At 40.4% G+C, this 17662-nt stretch overlaps 1 protein-coding gene across 2 annotated transcripts in view; it reads right to left on the reverse strand.

Moving 5' to 3' along the window:
* Window positions 1–3079, reverse strand: part of LOC112218854 (polyhomeotic-like protein 2) — a 39198-nt gene extending 36119 nt beyond the window's left edge. Inside the window, exons 1-2 of one of the 2 annotated variants that reach the window (XM_042295732.1) lie at window positions 2931–3075; window positions 1600–1710 (exon numbers count right to left, since the gene is read on the reverse strand). The gene's annotated coding sequence lies outside the window, so the exon portion shown is untranslated. Of the gene's footprint in view, window positions 1–1599; window positions 1711–2930 lie in introns of both variants that reach the window. The other variant, XM_042295731.1, reaches the window with a different exon arrangement.
* Window positions 3080–17662: the final 14583 nt, after the last annotated feature.

Genomic DNA, 17662 nt, shown 5'->3' on the forward strand with positions numbered 1-17662 from the left:
CTAAAACCCTTCTGACTCCCCCAGTAAACCTCAATAACAAAACCACATAACTAATCTCATACTGAACATTCCTCGCTTACTCCAGTCTATAAATACCTCTATCAAACAGCACCCCCGAAGCCACAGATTATCAGCATGGTTCAAACCAGACACTATTCTATGACTCAATCTCAAAGGAATCGTTCCCCTATGTGGGACTAAACAACAAAGGGAAAAATAGGTCAGGCATGAGCAATGGTAGTGACTAGTGAGCAGAGGATTGAAAGCACTGGGCTCATCAGAAGACATTTAGCAAGACTCTGCCAGCTGTGGGCCAGCCTGTCCCTGGTTGGACATAACTGAGAGCATGACAAGACCACCCTGGGGATGGTGGTTGACTTGCTTTCTTGGCAGTCAACTACTGTACCTTCAATGCAGCTGGGTGACTGGCCTGCTATGCCCTTGTTTTTTGTCATGATAGTCAGGGTCTCCCAAGGTCTCCCAAAACCCTTGGCTGGATGTTCTGCTCCCTCTGATATCATTATCAATGTTTTCTTGAGAAATGCTTGCTTTGGAACACAATGTTCTGTGTGATACCTCAGTGTCATAATGGGTAGTTTGGGTCCTGGATGCAGCATTTCACGGCTGAAACAGCATTTCAGCCGTGTATATTAGACACAAAAATATTTGTTTACTGTTCCATTTATGTTGGCAACCAGTTTACAGTAGCGAAAAGACACTTCGGTGGGTTGTGGTATATGGCCAATGTAATTTTTTATTTATTTTTTTGCTTATTGGTGCAATATGCAGAAATTGCTGCGCCATTTCCTGGTTGCTAAAAATCTAAATAGTTAACCTAATTTAAGTTTGTGACAAAACAAGCAATGCATAGTGTATATAATCATTGTACCATCTAAACTGCTGTGAAATATATTTTCAATAACCCCAAATATTGTGTTTCCAGGTGGTGTAAAAAACTGAAAGTAAAAAGACTAAAAAAACATCAGAACGGGAAACATAGAAAGTATATGCAGAATATATCTACCGTTTCTTAGACTAGCTGTCAATGAGAATTACAGATCTATAACTAACATTTCTATGGGAATTTGGTTGGGTTGCCCCAAAAAGTAACATATTGCAAGCTTTAAAGCATTTTTAGATTGTAATAAAAAGCGCCATAGAAAAAGCATACATTATTATTAATATATCACACCCCATCCCCACAGATGTCAATTCAACATTGGTTCAACATAATTTCATTGAAATTACTTGGAAACAACATTGATTCAACCAATGTGTGCCAAGTGGGTCAGGCCTTATTGCTTAAATACACACCTACTCTGGCATTATTGCTTGAATAAAGCTAGCCTACCCTTAGACATGAGCTGTCTCACTGCTTACTCTGAACTATGTCTAGTTTCAGTTTATAAAAGGAAAACAGCAACTCATGCATATAAAATATGACTTTGCAGTTACAAGCCAGCAGACACTCCTAGAGCAAACTAAAGCCAAGCATCCATCCACTCCAATCATCCTCAGAGAAGCCCAGACTACCACAAGGGTGACACGGTCTTCAATTAGCCCTCTTTCCCTGGGATGCAGTGGAGGCCCAGACTTAACTGATATCCCCCTGGTAGAAGAGAAGAGGCCTGGGCTGGTGGGCTTGTGCAGCTGAAGTCTGCAGACACCAATCCCCCTGTGACCAGGAGGTCTCCCTGTGGGGGATGATCTCTGCAGAGGTAAAGGATTAGCTCTCCATGAAGAAGTAAATTAATAACAACTTTGATGCATCATGGGTGGGGCAGGGGCAAGACTAGCGGTAAGGGCAGTTCCACCATCTTGCTTATTTACAGAGTAGACTCTCAACCATAAAAATAATGCCACTTTATCCCAACAGCAGAGATTTGCATATTTCTTGAGTCTTCAGAAGTATTGAATGCAATGGAATGAGTGCCTTGGCCAGCAGCAAGTTGTTGTCATATATTCGGAAATCTAAATATCCGATTAGGTTGGGTCAAATGAGTGAGTTAAGAACTTACACACACACACACGGGATGACTGTAAATTGTGCATGCTCAAATAGTAACCTACACACTACTCAAAATAATTATCCCAGAGCACTGTGACCTGGCATCCAAGGGAAGATACTATGTCTATCCCATAATACTTTCCTGTCATACTGAGCACTAAATGGGAGTCCCAGTACAATTAACCTCAAAAGCCTTGAGGAAATTACAGGAGCCTCACTGTAATAGTAGTAACCAATTTTTTTATTATCCAGTTTAACAGCTTACATAGTGACGATTGCTAGGTATGTAATATGCATGTAATATACCCAGACACACATTGAACAGAGGTGTGGGGTACTCATATAGCCTATATTTATATATTTGTGTAATTTGGGTCACAGAGAGCCAAGGGCACTACAACTAGCCCGTTACTACAATGAGCGTTCAGCCATAACGTTAACGTTACTGCACTTGTCAAAATAAGTAACCCCCTCCTCCCCCACGCCCTAGGGGTCGTTACCCAAGGGACACAGTCTCAAAAGGCACCAACCTCCCCCCTCCAAAAATGTCCAGGGAAGGTAGTGCTGGGTGTTCGAGAATGTACAACCCATGCAAAGGCACGAACACCACCTAGCTGATTCGAGCACTTTTGTTTTTAAAAACACAAAATAGTTCCGTTTATGCCTGCTCATTGGTGTGTTCCTGTGTAATGCACAAATGCAATGAAGTTCCTATTGTTTAGCTAGCTAACTGCTAACGTCAGCCAGCCAGCTCTGTCAGGGCTCTGCCAGTCAGACACGGAAGGTTGTCTGCTCAATAAAAGGTCCCTCCCGGCTAGCATGTACACGCTCAGACAAACACGGTCATTAACCGCAGAAGTACAACTAGAGGACCGAGGCCGATAACGAACTTTCATAACAAAATAAAATGTTGTTGCCATACCTTCCCCAAATGCCTTGTATTTCCCTGCTTGGAAATAGTCTCCTGTTCCTTTCCTGTTACTCTACACCATCTCTGAATCTTGTTTTTTTCTGATACAGTCGGAATAAACCAGCACAAGTGTAGGAGCAGGGGTGGGAGGAAAAAAATCTATGAATTAGCGTTCCAGAATATAACATGTGACATACATTCATCCAATGGGCAGAACGTTCAGACTACATGGTCGTCACTAGTTACCACAGTCACAAAGTAATTAACCCCGCATATTTCTACAATTTATCTTCTTAACATCTGATTGTAAACTTAACCCTAACAGTAACGACACGGATAACCTTCTCCCTAACCTTAAATTAAGACTGAAAAGCACATTTGTACGAATTTTACTTTGTGACTGTGCTATCTAGTGGTGACCGTACTACTGAGACTATCATGGTCTCCATAGCAACACAGAGGGATTTAACCCTTGCCGGGATTTTATTGGCTCATGCCCTTAAATTGTTACGTAGACAGCGCAGTGTTTGAAAATAACGTAAAAAGAGAGAGCGAGCGAAATAGAAAAGAGTGAATGTTGCATTGTGAAATATCTTATTCGATAATGAGGTCAGCATTAATTCTGGATAAGAAAATTGTAAAAATTGGCATTTTCAAATAGAACTACAATTCTATGTCAGCTGCTATCACCTTCCACTAAATTATGGTAATATTGTCCAGAGTACAATTCAGGGCTGGGGGAAGGGATACACCCGTTGTATTATGTCAGAGGGTAGGGGTTACAATGCAGGCAAATGTATTCAAATGTCAGAGTGTAAGTGCTATCACAAATGCAGTGCATGAAAACACAATAGGCTCTGTGGCAATGCTGATTGGTCAAAGGTGTAATAGGGCATAGATGTCATCAGACGAGGCTGATGGGAGGAGCTGTAGGATGGGCTCATTGTAATGGCTGGAATGGAATTTATGGAACGTATCAAACACAGCAAATTTTTGGAAACCACATTTGACTCCATTCCAGCCATTACAATGAGCCCATCCCCCCATAGCTCATCAAACCAGCCTCCTCTGGTGGCCATACAATCCCATGTCATTTGGGAAACCTCATTATGAGGCATGTGTGGGGTACGGAACCGTATCCTTGACCTCAGGGGTTGTGCACCATCAGCCAGCCACCCCTTTGAAGCCTTAGTGAGATTTCCATAATTTTTGTCTCATTAAACCAATGAGAGAAAAATTTCATTTTCTGTTCACACTGCATGTAAGCTACTGTTAAAAGTAACATGTACGATTGAACAGAGGCAGGTTTAGACCAGCAAATGTTGTAGTTTGAAATGATGACAAGGGATGGACAGGCTCTTTCTCCAAAAAATTCTGAAAGATGATGTACTTTTCTACATTTTTTTGTAATTCTTCAAAGCCTTATACATCAACTTTGAATCATGAGGCAGAGGCTCGAATTTTGACCAATGGTAATAATATGAAGATAGAATAGATGAATTGCTAATGTTTCAGGGTGTGTTTCCTGTAACATGAGCAGGAAGTGCAAATGGAGTGCAAATGCTGAATAATTTATCAGAATACTACATATTTGGTTGGACCATGAGTTAATTATCTGCTCTTTCACAGCCCCGTTGATACCTACCTCCCAGAACCTTCATAGATGTGAGGTTTCAGTAACTTGGTTATTGCCAAAAGACCCGTTATTATGAGCTGAAAAGGCAGACAGCAGGATAATGCAATGGTATGCAAAACCTCAAATCAACTATGATGAGGTGTGTTCAATACACCATTCTGTCATATGAAGCAAATGTGTGTATTGTTCATGAGAATCATAATGAAATATTAATGATGGCTACCTCAGTTTAGTTGATCCCCTGGTTGACTAAAAACATTAGCCTGTCGTCTATGAGCCAATCCCTTTTTCTCATATGCACCAATGCTTTCAACAGCAACATCATTAGTTGAGCATGCAAACTCACAAATCAATATAGAAACAGAATATAGTCCTAGATCTGAAACTAAACAGAAACCGACATGGATGTGTCTACAATAAACTGTTGTGAGTAGAAGAGTTAGAATAATTGTTTTACAATCCAGTGCAGTTTGGCTTTCTTGTAAAAAAATGTAAAGTAATAACACCAGATTATCTGTTGTAGACCAGATGTGAGGAGTTATTAGAGAATGGGCTTATTGCATATGAATCACCCAGTTAGTTAAGCACGGAGCACATTCACAGTCACCAAGTGGACAATATTGAAACGGTGTGTAGCTTATCAACCTCCTGAAATGAGCAGCAAGGATCACAAAATAACACAGCCACCTGCTGGTGGAAAAATAAGCTGCATTACTCAGGATGTGCTACCCTATCTTTACAATGATTCAATTAAAATCTACATGAAACCCATAACCAAACAAAAGGAGAACATAACAATCTACATAATACCAAACAGGGCCGACAATTTGCTCAGAGCTATGAAGTTGTAAGATACCATCTCTCTGAGGAACACTCTTTTGAGAGGTGGCCTAGTTGTGAATTCAATTAAGAAATCTGAGATACTGCCACAAGTTCACTGAATGGCCTTGTATAAAGTGAACAAAAAAAACAGTCTGAAACCCCATGATGGGCTGATGGTCTCCCTGAGAAGCTAATGGTTTCATAGCATTAGTGCATCAGGTGATGAAAGGAGAGGAGAGAGAGAGGGACTGTTGAAGACAAGTGAATCATCAGTGGGAGGCTGAGACTGACTGACATCCGTTAACTTTATTTTTACTCTCTTCACCTCTTTTTTCTCTCCAGGATCATAGATTCAGAAGACTGATGCTGTACGCTCCTATAACAGATGGTCTTTCTATTAACTCCATTGTTGTGATAACAGAGACTTGAGGATGACTGTTATCAATGGGGTTAAACAGGTGCAGATCATCTCCACAGAGAAAACAGCCTTGGTGAAGGGACCTTATGATATAAAGGTAAGCACCTGTTGATTTCATTGTGCAATGGTAGGCCATTACCATTTCTACTTATACTTTTGTCAATGTAGGGTACTCATATTACAATGTGGGGTAGATATACTTTGATGAACGTGTTTGATTATTGGACCTGGTTACTTTACAGTGAATATCTTTCAACTTAGATCTTGCAATCCCTTCTATTATAGTGCAGTAGCTAAAGGGTGCATAAGTAATGTATGCTTTATTGAATGAGTGTCAAATCAATGTGACAACAGGTAAGCTGAAGAAATTCATTACACAATATTTCTGTGGTACCGTCAGGATCTGGAAAACAACACCTACACTGTGTTGATAGAAGAGAGTCAATGATGAGGGACAAGGCTTGCATTCCTGTGTAATTAGATAATTGGTTGGTATTAAAGCTGAAATAATGTATGTAGTGTACATACCGGACATATTTGAGTATAAGTTAGTATAAGATACAACTGTAACAAAAGCTGATATGGGCGTGGAAACATTTGGCCTAAACTTACTGTGACTCATGCATAAGATTCTGCCAGTCACAATTCCACTGACATACCAGTCAGTTTGAACTGTATCTGCTGGTTACTGTGCATCACCCATAAAACTAAAGGGGGTCTCATGTCAGAGGGCAGAACTTTCCTCAGAGCAGATTTATTTTGGCTCTGTTGGTTGCCCCAGAGTAAACTCCTGCTCTCTCCTGCCAATGTGTTGCAGACAGTAATCTTGTCTTGCATGGAGATTCAAGGCTGCTACTGAATGACCAGCTGCATGGTCAGGTCACAGAGCCTGTAAATATACAGCATTTGTAAGTTGACCTTCATAGAAATAGACCTATCAACTTAATATCTTATTTCATTCATATATCAAAACTGCTGAACTCCATGACTATGCTATAAAACACAATCACTAAATTACTATTACATATATTCCAAAACGCTATACAGTATATCATTTTCAGAAATGTTGGTAAATGAGCTTTTATTGTTTGATGAAATTGTGAAAGAAATTGGTTTGTTTTTTCACTATCTAATCATATCATTGGGTTGTTCAATGACAGACATATTTGTTTAAAATCTATCACTTACTTGGTTTCATTTCAGAGTGACAAATAATCATGTTTTCTTGCAAAATGTCTCTCAGAGAAATAAGTAGTACTGCTAAGCTTTACACAGTCAAATGTAACAAATAACTACATTTTAAACAGTCAAATGTAAAAAATGTGACATCAATATTTGTAAAAAATTGTATTATCAGATCTGGATGTAAAACATCTACATTTGACATTTTTGTCATTTAGCAGATGTGCTTATCCAGGGCGATCCAGAGTAAGTAATTAATCTTAAAGGAATACATGTGTATGTCTCTGTGTCCAGTACGAAGGAAGGTAGAGGTAGATTTGCGAGCCAATGCTAACTAGCGTTAGCACAATGACTGAAAGTCTATGGGTATCTGCTACATCTGCACAATGACTGTATCTGCGAGCATCTGCACAATGACTGGAAGGTGGTGAAAGTTGGGTGTGAGGTCATCTGGCAGTACTGTCTGTGAGATGCTTGGCAAATGTGAAATGTGAAATGCCAGCAGCAGTACTTGGGTAAGTCTGAGAGGAGAAAAAGATACTGCTACACTAGACTATTACACTACACCAGTGGTTCCCAAACTTTTTATAGTGTCGTACCCCTTCAAACATTGGGGTCAGCGCACTCCAGCTGCGTACCCCTCTAGCACCAGGGTCAGCGCACTCTCAAATGTTGTTTTTTGCCATCATTGTAAGTCTGCCACACACACACACTATACGATACATTTATTAAACATAAGAATGAGTGTGAGTTTTTGTCACAACCCGGCTCGTGGGAAGTGACAAAGAGCTCTTATAGGACCAGGGCACAAATAATAATAATCAATCATTTTGCTCTTTATTTAACCATCTTACATATAAAACCTTATGTGTTGATTGAAAATTGTGAATAACTCACCACAGATTAATGAGAAGGGCGTGCTTGAAAGGATGCACATAACTCTACAATGTTGGGTTGTATTGGAGAGAGTCTCCGTCTTAAATCATTTCCACACACAGTCTGTGCTTGTATTTAGTTTTTATGATAGTGAGGGCCGAGAATCCACTCTCACATAGGTACGTGGTTGCAAAGGGCATCAGTGTCTTAACAGAGCAATTTGCCAAGGCAGGATACTCTGAGCACAGCCCAATCCAGAAATCTCTCAGTGGCTTCTGATTAAATTAAATTTTCACAGAACAGCTTGTTGCAAGGCAATAGCCTTTTAAATGATAAACTTGGATTAGCTAACACATCGTGCCATTGGAACACAGGAGTGATGGTTGCTGATAATGGGCCCCTGTACGCCTGTGTAGATATTCATTAAAAGTCAGCTGTTTCCAGCTCATTTACAACATTAACAATGTTTACCCTGTATTTCTGATCAATTTGATGTTGTTTTAATGGACAAAAAATGTGTTTTTCTTTCAAAAACAAGGACATTGCTAAGTGACCCCAAACTTTTGAATGGTATTGTGTATATATATATATATATATATATATATATGTTTATTTTATTTTTTATTATTTAAAAATGTGAATCACATTTTTATTTGGCGTACCCTCGACGGCATTGTGCTTTTGGGAATACCTGCACTACACTATACTACATTATGCGGCAGGTAGCCTAGTGGTTAGAGTTTCGGTTACTGGATTGAATCCCAGAGCTGACAAGGTAAACATCTGTCATTCTGCCCCTGAGCAAGGCAGTTAACCCACTGTTCCCCAGGCGCCGAAGACGTGGATATCGATTATGGCAGCCCCCCACACCTCTCTGACTCAGAGGGGTTGGGTTAAATTCGGAAGACACATTTCAGCTGAATGCATTCAGTTGGACAACTGACTAGGTATCCCCCTTTCATTTCCCTATACTATACAATACTTTCCTTCGCAGTCCAGGAGAACCCAGAGGTTACCATGTCCAGATGTGACTATTATTACTATTACTATATTACTATTATTATAGGAAGAAAAAAACATTCATGATTTTGAGCAAAACATCTTTGGTTTGAACAGATGTCTGTCTGTTGCTGTGTCTACAGTATACTGTGGTATGGTACCTTGGACTTGTGTTTTGATCCACAAGGGGGAGCCAATATGTTACAAACAGCTTGACCACAGATTTCGTCAGTATTTTCCTAACTTTGGTCATACTGCCAAAGAGGGCACGGTTTGTTGGGCCCACTGAGTTATCATTCTCAGAATGAATCTTTCAGCGACTGATGGATTCACCAAAAGGATTAATCATAAAAAAGGTCAACATCCGAATAGTGTTATCATGAAACTCCTGAGTCGACTTAAAACAGTGAACACTGGATTTTTACATTTTTTTTTTTTTTACTATGGGCCTACTTCATGAAACTCAAAAGACACTCAAAAGATCAAAATAAGAATGACCTTTTAGAAAGCAAAAAAAGTACACAGGAAAGCAACTTAGTACAAAGAGCATGTTGATAACACCACTGTGCTTCAGTCCCCCGCAGTCCTCTCAGATCATGTGTGGCTTTTGTGTGAGCAAATCCACAAACTTCATTAATCTTTTGGATCACATTAATAAGAATCAAACAGCTTTGCATGCTTGTCTGGCCAGCTGAAAAACATAGATGCAATAATTCAACTGTGACTCCATACCATAGTGACCAAAATCTGCACTAAAGATGTTCCTCTCTCCTGGGTCAGGCAGTCATCTCTGTTATTCAGTCTGGATTTCCTCAAAGGTTCAAAAATAGAGGATAGGGAGGACATAGCTAATTGTTATTCCTGAAGTAACAAGCTCTATGGGGTTGTTTCCTGAATAGACAGTCTTTCTGGTTGATCCTCAAATGTTTTTTTTTCATGCTTCAAAGTGACTCTCATGATGCCTTTCTGAATGTTCCTGAATGAAAGGGCTAGGGAATGGCTTTGGAGCTGCCACTCAGATCCAAGTTTCCGTGTTTGTGCTGGATATCTTCAGTTTGTTCTTCATTGTAGCATACTTCATCAATGGGTTCTCCTGAATAGTTGTATTTATAGGGAGATCAGCTGTGTTGTGAGGAAGGATATTTAGTCTAATTCGGCCCTGCCATCCCTTCCCCAACAAGTCAGGGCATTGCAAAGCTTGAAAAATGTGTTCACTGTAATCTTATGGTTTGAAAAAAAAAGTATATTATAGTTGATGTGTAAAAGAGCACTTTGTTGTCAGATGTAGGCCCCAGATAAGTAATTCTTCCCAAATTGTTTATCCTGTCCATCCTCTCCCAATCTGAAAAAAAAGTATTCATTAATATATTTAAGTATATAGAAGTACTGTATGTCCAGGATAAATCTACTTTTGTATATTTTAAATGATCTAAATTGGAACAATTGTAAATCAATTGAATGGCTGCAAGTGGATCTTAATGCATGTCAATAACTCCAAGCACTAATCCAAATCCAAATAGAAATGGTTCATTTCCACAAAATCAACTAATTCACACTGGAAGAAGTTAAGCTACACTAAATCTAGCCTTATGAAAAACTTAGTTTACTTAATTAAAGTTACTTTGAAAAAGTAGTTCACTAAATCCCAACTTGTTAGTGATAAATTATCATTTCTACACTGAACAAAGATATAAACGCAACATGTAAAGTGTTGGTCCCTTGTTTCATGAGCTGAAATAAAAAATCCCAGAAAAAGCTTATTTCACTCAAATTTTGTGCACAAATTTGTTTACATCCCTATTAGTCAGCATTTCTCCTTTGCCAAGATAATCTATTCACCTGACAGGTGTGGCATATCAATAAGCTGATTAAACAGCACGATCATTACAGTTGCACCTTGTGACAATAAAAGGCCACTTTAAAATGTGCAGTTTTGTCACACAACACAATGCTACAAATGTCTCAAGTTTTGAGGGAGCATGCCTCCTGCCAGGACTGTCCACCAGAGCTGTTGCCAGATCATTTAATGTCAATTTCTCTACCATAAACTGCCTCCAATTTTAGAGAATTTGGCAGTGTCTAACTGGCCTCACAACCGGACACCATGTGTAACCACGCTTACCCAGGACCTCCACATCCGGCTTCTTCACCTGCGGGATCGTCTGAGGGGAAAAATCCATTCTGATTGGCTGGGCTTGGCTCCCCAGCGGGTGGGCTTATGCCCTCCCAGGCCCACCCATGGCTGCACATGCCCAGTCATGTGAAATCCATAGTTATGGGTTTACGGAATTTATTTCAATTGACTGATTTCCTTATATGAACTGTAACTCAGTTAATCTTCAAAGTTGTTGCATGTTGCATTTTTGTTCTGTATAAATGGCAAGAACAGTTCACTGATGAGTCAGACGTTAACAGAATGGGTAATTTAGCCTATTAAACCCAAAAACTATGTTTGAAGTGAGAATTATGCAGGTCTGATGCTGAAAAAATACGGAAATTCTTGCCTACTTCACACATATTTTCTTTTCTTTTTGCAAAAACGTAGTGTGTAGTTCCAGTACTTAACTACACCGCTACATGGCAAAAAAAGTCATTAAATACTGAAAACACTACCAAGATCTGAATTTAGTTTAACTACCACCAAGCTACTGCACAAAAAACTCTGCCATCTCAGTCTCCGGACATGAACCCCATTGAAAACCTGTGGTTTGAAATTAAGAGGGCAGTCCATATCTCAAAAAACATTTTAGAAAAGGTCTCAGTGTTGTTATCATCACAAGGGGAGGGTGCTTGAGTAATGAAAACAGGGGTGCCAATAATTTTTACCCCTATCTTTTGAAGCATACAATATAGCTCAGTATTTGTAATATTTATTTTATAGTCTTTTTTGCTCATCTTTATCAAGGGTGCCAATAATTTTGGACTTAAAGACTGAAAAACAGCTAATTAAAATACACTTTATGAATTTGTATTATATTTAACTATACTTTAAGTATTATTTTTCCCATTGGGCAGGTTTGCAAATAACAGCTTAGGAGGTGAAGGTGTCTCTGTCATCTCAGAGGTAAGCTTGAGTGACCTTACACAGTGCACACATTAATTATCGCAATTCATTTAAATACAATCAAAATACGATTATTATCTAATTATGTGGATTACGACATGCTTTTCTTTTTCTTGTTTTTCTGAGAAAAGCATATTGAAAATGATATTTGTGTTGCATAAATTACTTAACAGTTTGAGTGCCCCTCATATGTTGGTCTGACTCATTAAATGGCAGTCATCTATGACCTCAGTCTCCTGAGCCACGGCCTGTTCTTCCCGCATCCATCACTCAGACGCTGGCAAAAACTGTCAGAATGACCAATAGCTTCTACCCCGTCTCCCTCCTGCTCCCCGGACCTCCAACTTCTCTTTTTGATCTGCACTGTTGGAGCTCGAAGCTGAAGAATGTCACTGCAGTTACACGTGAGACCCTGTGCATGTGACTAATAAACTCATCTAAATCATTATTGTTCATAACATAGAACTCAATCTCAGTGTGATTGACCCTGTCAATGTTTCTGCTTCCTGTAAATGGATGATTAACTATTCCTATATAATCGACAAGTAGTTACCTCCTTGGCAGCCTTAAGTCCTTGTTTGAGCAGGTGGAAATCTCTGGGGTGGAATGTGGTGTCAGGGAAGGTTTACTAGCTCCTCTGAAACATTTACTTAACTTACATCTACAAGCTTTTAATGGTCCAGTTTAGTGTTGTGGTGAGTTATCTTTCTTCTGACTGCATGTAACATGCTTGTAGTCACGCACACATCATCTGTTCCCACTACAGTATGTCATTGAGAGTGTTACACCACTGTAGCTAGACAGGTTTAGAGAGAGTGAGACAGAGGCTGCCCAGATCCCCACTACTGCATGACTCAGAGGAAGAGAGAATGAGGATGTATGTGGCAATGCGCACGTCTGCCATGACTGAGCGAGAAAGAGAGGGGGAGAGAGAGAGAGCCTAGAGAGTCAAAGAGAAACAGAGAGAGAGAGAGAGCCTGGAGAGAGTCAAAGAGAGACAGTAAGAGAGAGCCTAGAGAGAGTCAAAGAGAGACTGAGAGAGAGGAAGAGCGAGGACGTATGAGGCAATGCGCACGTCTGCCATGACTGAGCGAGAAAGAGAGCCTAGAGAGTCAAAGAGAGAGCGAGAGAGAGAAAGAAAGAAAAATGACTATAATGGTCTGTTTTAGGTCTGTCCTTATGGCCATTACAGAGCTCATGGTGTGTGGTTTCTCATTTTGGGGGGTGGGCTGGTTTAGCAACGCATCTCATTGACTCAAATATTGTAACAGAACGTGAAAAGCCTGAGCTTCCGAGACTACCTTGGGCTCATCCAAACATATTTAGACTAATTTGCCTGTCCTTCAGGTGAAATGGAGATATTGTATGCCCGTGACAAATTCCTTTAGCTGTTTCTCAGTATCATTGTAAAGAGTCTAACGAAGGAGAGTCTGTTTCAGTTTAAAGTTTTACGTTTTAATGTCACATGCACAAGTACAGTGAAATGCCTTTCTTGCTAGCTATAACCCCAATAATGCAGTAATCAATAACAATATAATACTAAAAATAACAACGTAGAATAAAGACACACAAGATATAAAAATAAGAAGAACATGATAAAGTAAGTAAGCATACTATATACAGGGTCGGTTTTAGTACCATATTTACAATGTGCAGGGATACTGGATGGATAGAGGTAGATATGTATAGGGGTAAGGTGAGAAGGAATCAGGATATATGATCAACAGAGCAGCAGCATATATGATGATTGCATGTGAGTGAGTGTCAGAGTCAGTATAAATGTATCTGCATATTATGTGTGTGTGATCAAATGATGGAGTGAGTGTTTCTATGTGTGATGGAGTATCAGTGTGTGTAGTGTGTATTGCCCTGTGAGTGTGCATAGAGTGCAAAAATAAGAATAAAATACAAAAGTCAACTCAGATAGTCTGTGTAGCCATTTTGTTCGCTATTTAGCAGTCTTATGGCATGGGAATAGAAGCTGTTCAGGAGCCTGTTGGTGTCAGACTTGATGCACCGAAAAGGAAGGGAGATACCTAGTCAGTTGTACAACTGAATACATTCAACTGAAATGTGTCTTCAGCATTTAACCCAACCCCTCTGAATCAGAAAAGTGCGGAGGGCTGCCTTAATCGACATCCACGGCATCCGGGGAACAGTGGGTTAACTGCCTTGCTCAGGGGCAGAACAACACATTTTTACCTTGTCAGCTCAGGGATTCGATCCAGAAACTTTTTGGTTACTGGCCAAACGCTCCTACCCGCCAGGCTACCTGCCGCCACCGTACCACTTGCCATGCGGAAGCAGAGAGAATGGTCTATGGCTTTGATGGTTGTCCTGGATGGCAATCGAGCCAGATATTTAGCATGTCATCAAATATTATGGTGAGAAACCATATACACTGTATCTTATTATTAGGGACACACATTCATCAATGTTCATATTGAAATACAAATGGAAATGTGCAACACTGCTCCATCTGGTTCAGTTGATTGTAAGGAGTGTTTTGATGTAACGTTGTGAATGCAAGCGATGGGTTCACCTGAGGTGAATGAACATGAACGGCCAAGCTGAGCGCTAGGCTAGTGGCAGTGCTGCTATGACTGGTATGATGTAGTGGTTTGGCCCATTCACACGCAGGCAGTAGAGAGACCTGAGGCACCTCAAAAGAATGAGTTAACATGGCATTTGTTACATGATGCCAGTCTGAAGATTTTTCACCCCACCGATCTAGGGATATAATGTCATTTTTGTGATTTTTACATCATCCATTTTGGTGTAAGGGAAGATTTACCAGCTGCTCTGAAACATTTACTTAACTTACATCTACAGGCTTTTAATGGTCCAGTTTAGAGTTGTGGTGAGTTATCTTTTGGTCTTTTTCATTTTCCGAAATTTGCACTAAGAATGGCATAATCAAGTTACTGTAACATGCTTGTAGTCACGCACACATCATCTGTTCCCACTACAGTATGTCATTGAGAGTGTTACACCACTGTAGCTAGACAGGTTTAGAGAGAGTGAGACAGAGGCTGCCCAGATCCCCACTACTGCATGACTCAGAGGAAGAGAGAATGAGAGAGGACGTATGAGGCAATGCGCACGTCTGCCATGACTGAGCGAGAAAGAGAGGGGGAGAGAGAGAGAGCCTAGAGAGGGTCAAAGAGAGAGAGAGAGAGAGAGAGAGCCTAGAGAGTCAAAGAGAGAAAGAGAGAGGACATATGAGGCAATGCCCACGTCTGCCATGACTGAGAGAGAGAGAGAGAGAGAGAGAGAGCAAGAAAAATGACTATAATGGTCTGTCCTTATGGCCATTACAGAGCTCATGGTATGTGGTTCAGCTGGTCCTGGGGCTGAGTTCACAAATCTGTTCCACTAACACACTGAAGCCCCAGGACCAGAATATCCAATCAATCAGAATAAAACAAATTACAACACAATCAAAACAAAACTGCATTGCTTATTGGGGAACCCAAGCACAAAGCAAAATTCAGTGCTATCTGGCCTTAAATCGACAGTACACCATGGCAAACTATTTGACCATGGTTACTGATCAAAACCTTAGAAAAACCTTGACAAAGTACAGGCTCAGTCAGCACAACCTTGCCATTGAGAAGGGTAGACACAGGAAAACCTGGCTCCCTATAGAAGAAAGGCTGTGCAACCACTGCACAACAGCAGAACCTGAGACAGAGCTGCATTTCCTGACAAAATGCAAAAAATATAAAACAATTAGGGACTGTCATTTCCCCAAATTTGAAACCCTTATTCAAGGTTTCAAAGACCTCTCTAATGAGAGTAGGCTACCCATCCTGTTGGGGGAGGACGCAGAGAGCTGTGGGTTGGCAGCGCACTACATTGCTGTGTCTGACATACCAATCAACCTGCACATGTCCTCCACTGTATGCTTATTGTTATTGTTCAATGTATGGTTATTTTGACCCTTAGTTATTGTTGTTACCATTGTCCCGATGACAATTTTGATTCTTATTATTTTCATATTGTAAATATCAAAAGTAAGCTTTGGCAATATGTACATTGTTACGTCATGCCAATAAAGCAAATTGAATTGAAATTGAGAGAGAGAGAGAGAGAGAGATGAGGCCATGTGCACATCTGAGGTGGGGAGAGAGAGAGTTAAGTGCGAGAGAGGAAGCGAGAGAATGAGAGAGGATGTATGAGGCAATGCGCACGTCTGCCGTGACTGCGAGAGGGAGAGAGAGCCTAGAGAGAGTAAGAGAGAGAGGTAGAGAGAGATGTGTGCAACACCACGGTGACCCAGCCTCTGACAGCTCAGCCTGTCTGTGAGCCCAAACCAGCAAGATCCTGATTGTACTGGCCGGCACACACAGCCTCACACTAGTAATGCTTTAATAATGAATCATTATCCTCCATGTAGGCAAAGGGACACAGTGTGTGATAGCTTGGCTCACTTTCGCTTTACTGCCACTGTGTAAATGTAAACTGGTAGCTACAGGGTTGTCACCAACTTCCTCATCGGATAACCACACAGAGCAATAGATATCATATGAAACATTTATCACATGGTGGGGGGAAAGATGACTTGATATGAAATAGACTACTGTAAAATTATTGGAACATGTAGTTTTAATTAAACATTTGTCAAATTGAAAGCTAATAAACTAGTTAACTAACTATAGTGTTCTGATTAGTGGTAGAGGCTGTGCAATAGGTATGTGTAAGGTCAGCCAACAGGCAGTACAGTACAGTAAAGTAGAGTACAGTACAGTAGCTGACTGGGCCTTGTGAAGAGGAGCCTGGCCTAACTCTGGTCACAGCAGCCAGACCATAGCCTGTGTTGGCTGGGTCACCAAGGCTCAGCGATGCTCCAGTGCCTTTTAAAAACAGAGGGCTCGCCTCTAATCCTGGGTGACAGTCTGTTTTTCTATTTTGCACTGTTCCAAGTGGAACTGCCGAGTGAAGTTTTTCTAATTGGACATAGTGAATGCGGGAGAGGGAGGCTTGTGTCCAAATGGCTGATGTGTGTCTGAGCTTATAATGTGCTGACCTTTCTCTTTTTGGAGGACAAGGGTTTACATGTTAACCCCATCATAACACACGTACTGTGTTCATAAAGAGTTCACAATCCATTTTTAAAACATCTCAATTCTAGGTCTCTCAGACTCCACTTCAAGTTAGGATTACAGGCATTAGTTTGATTAAGGAAAGAATGTCTCCAACCAAGTTCAGATAGTCTACATTAGAGTGTGGACACTGACTGGCCTGGCAAGTTCAGCTCCTATGGTCTTTATTCAAAACTGTTGCCATGCTTGATTGTGGGCCGGTGTGTGTAAATGTTTGCCCATTCCTCTTTATGTCTAATCAGACTCCACTTCAAGTCAAGATTACAGGCATTCGTTTGGGTAAGGAAAGAATGTGTCCAACCAAATCTATATATATGAGAGTGTGGACATTTGAGTGAATGTAAAACGTGTCCAGGACGTTCTGACTGGCCTGGAAAGTTCAGCTCCTATAGTCTTTATTCTAAACTGTTGCCATGCATGATTGTGGGCCAGTGTGTGTAAATGTTTGCCCATTCCTAATCAGAAATTACATTCAATATATGTGTTAAAAGTGATAGATCATTGTAGGAATCGCCTACAGATAACTGCTTGTATACTTTGTTCGGTATCTCATATTGTTCTGGAAATTCTCAAATATAATCTTTATTGGGAGGAATGACTGACATTCTTTTTACATTTGTATTACAAACCCTTTTTATGAAA

The sequence above is a fragment of the Oncorhynchus tshawytscha genome, linkage group LG02, assembly GCF_018296145.1.
Source record: "Oncorhynchus tshawytscha isolate Ot180627B linkage group LG02, Otsh_v2.0, whole genome shotgun sequence".
Taxonomy (NCBI): Eukaryota; Metazoa; Chordata; class Actinopteri; order Salmoniformes; family Salmonidae; genus Oncorhynchus; species Oncorhynchus tshawytscha.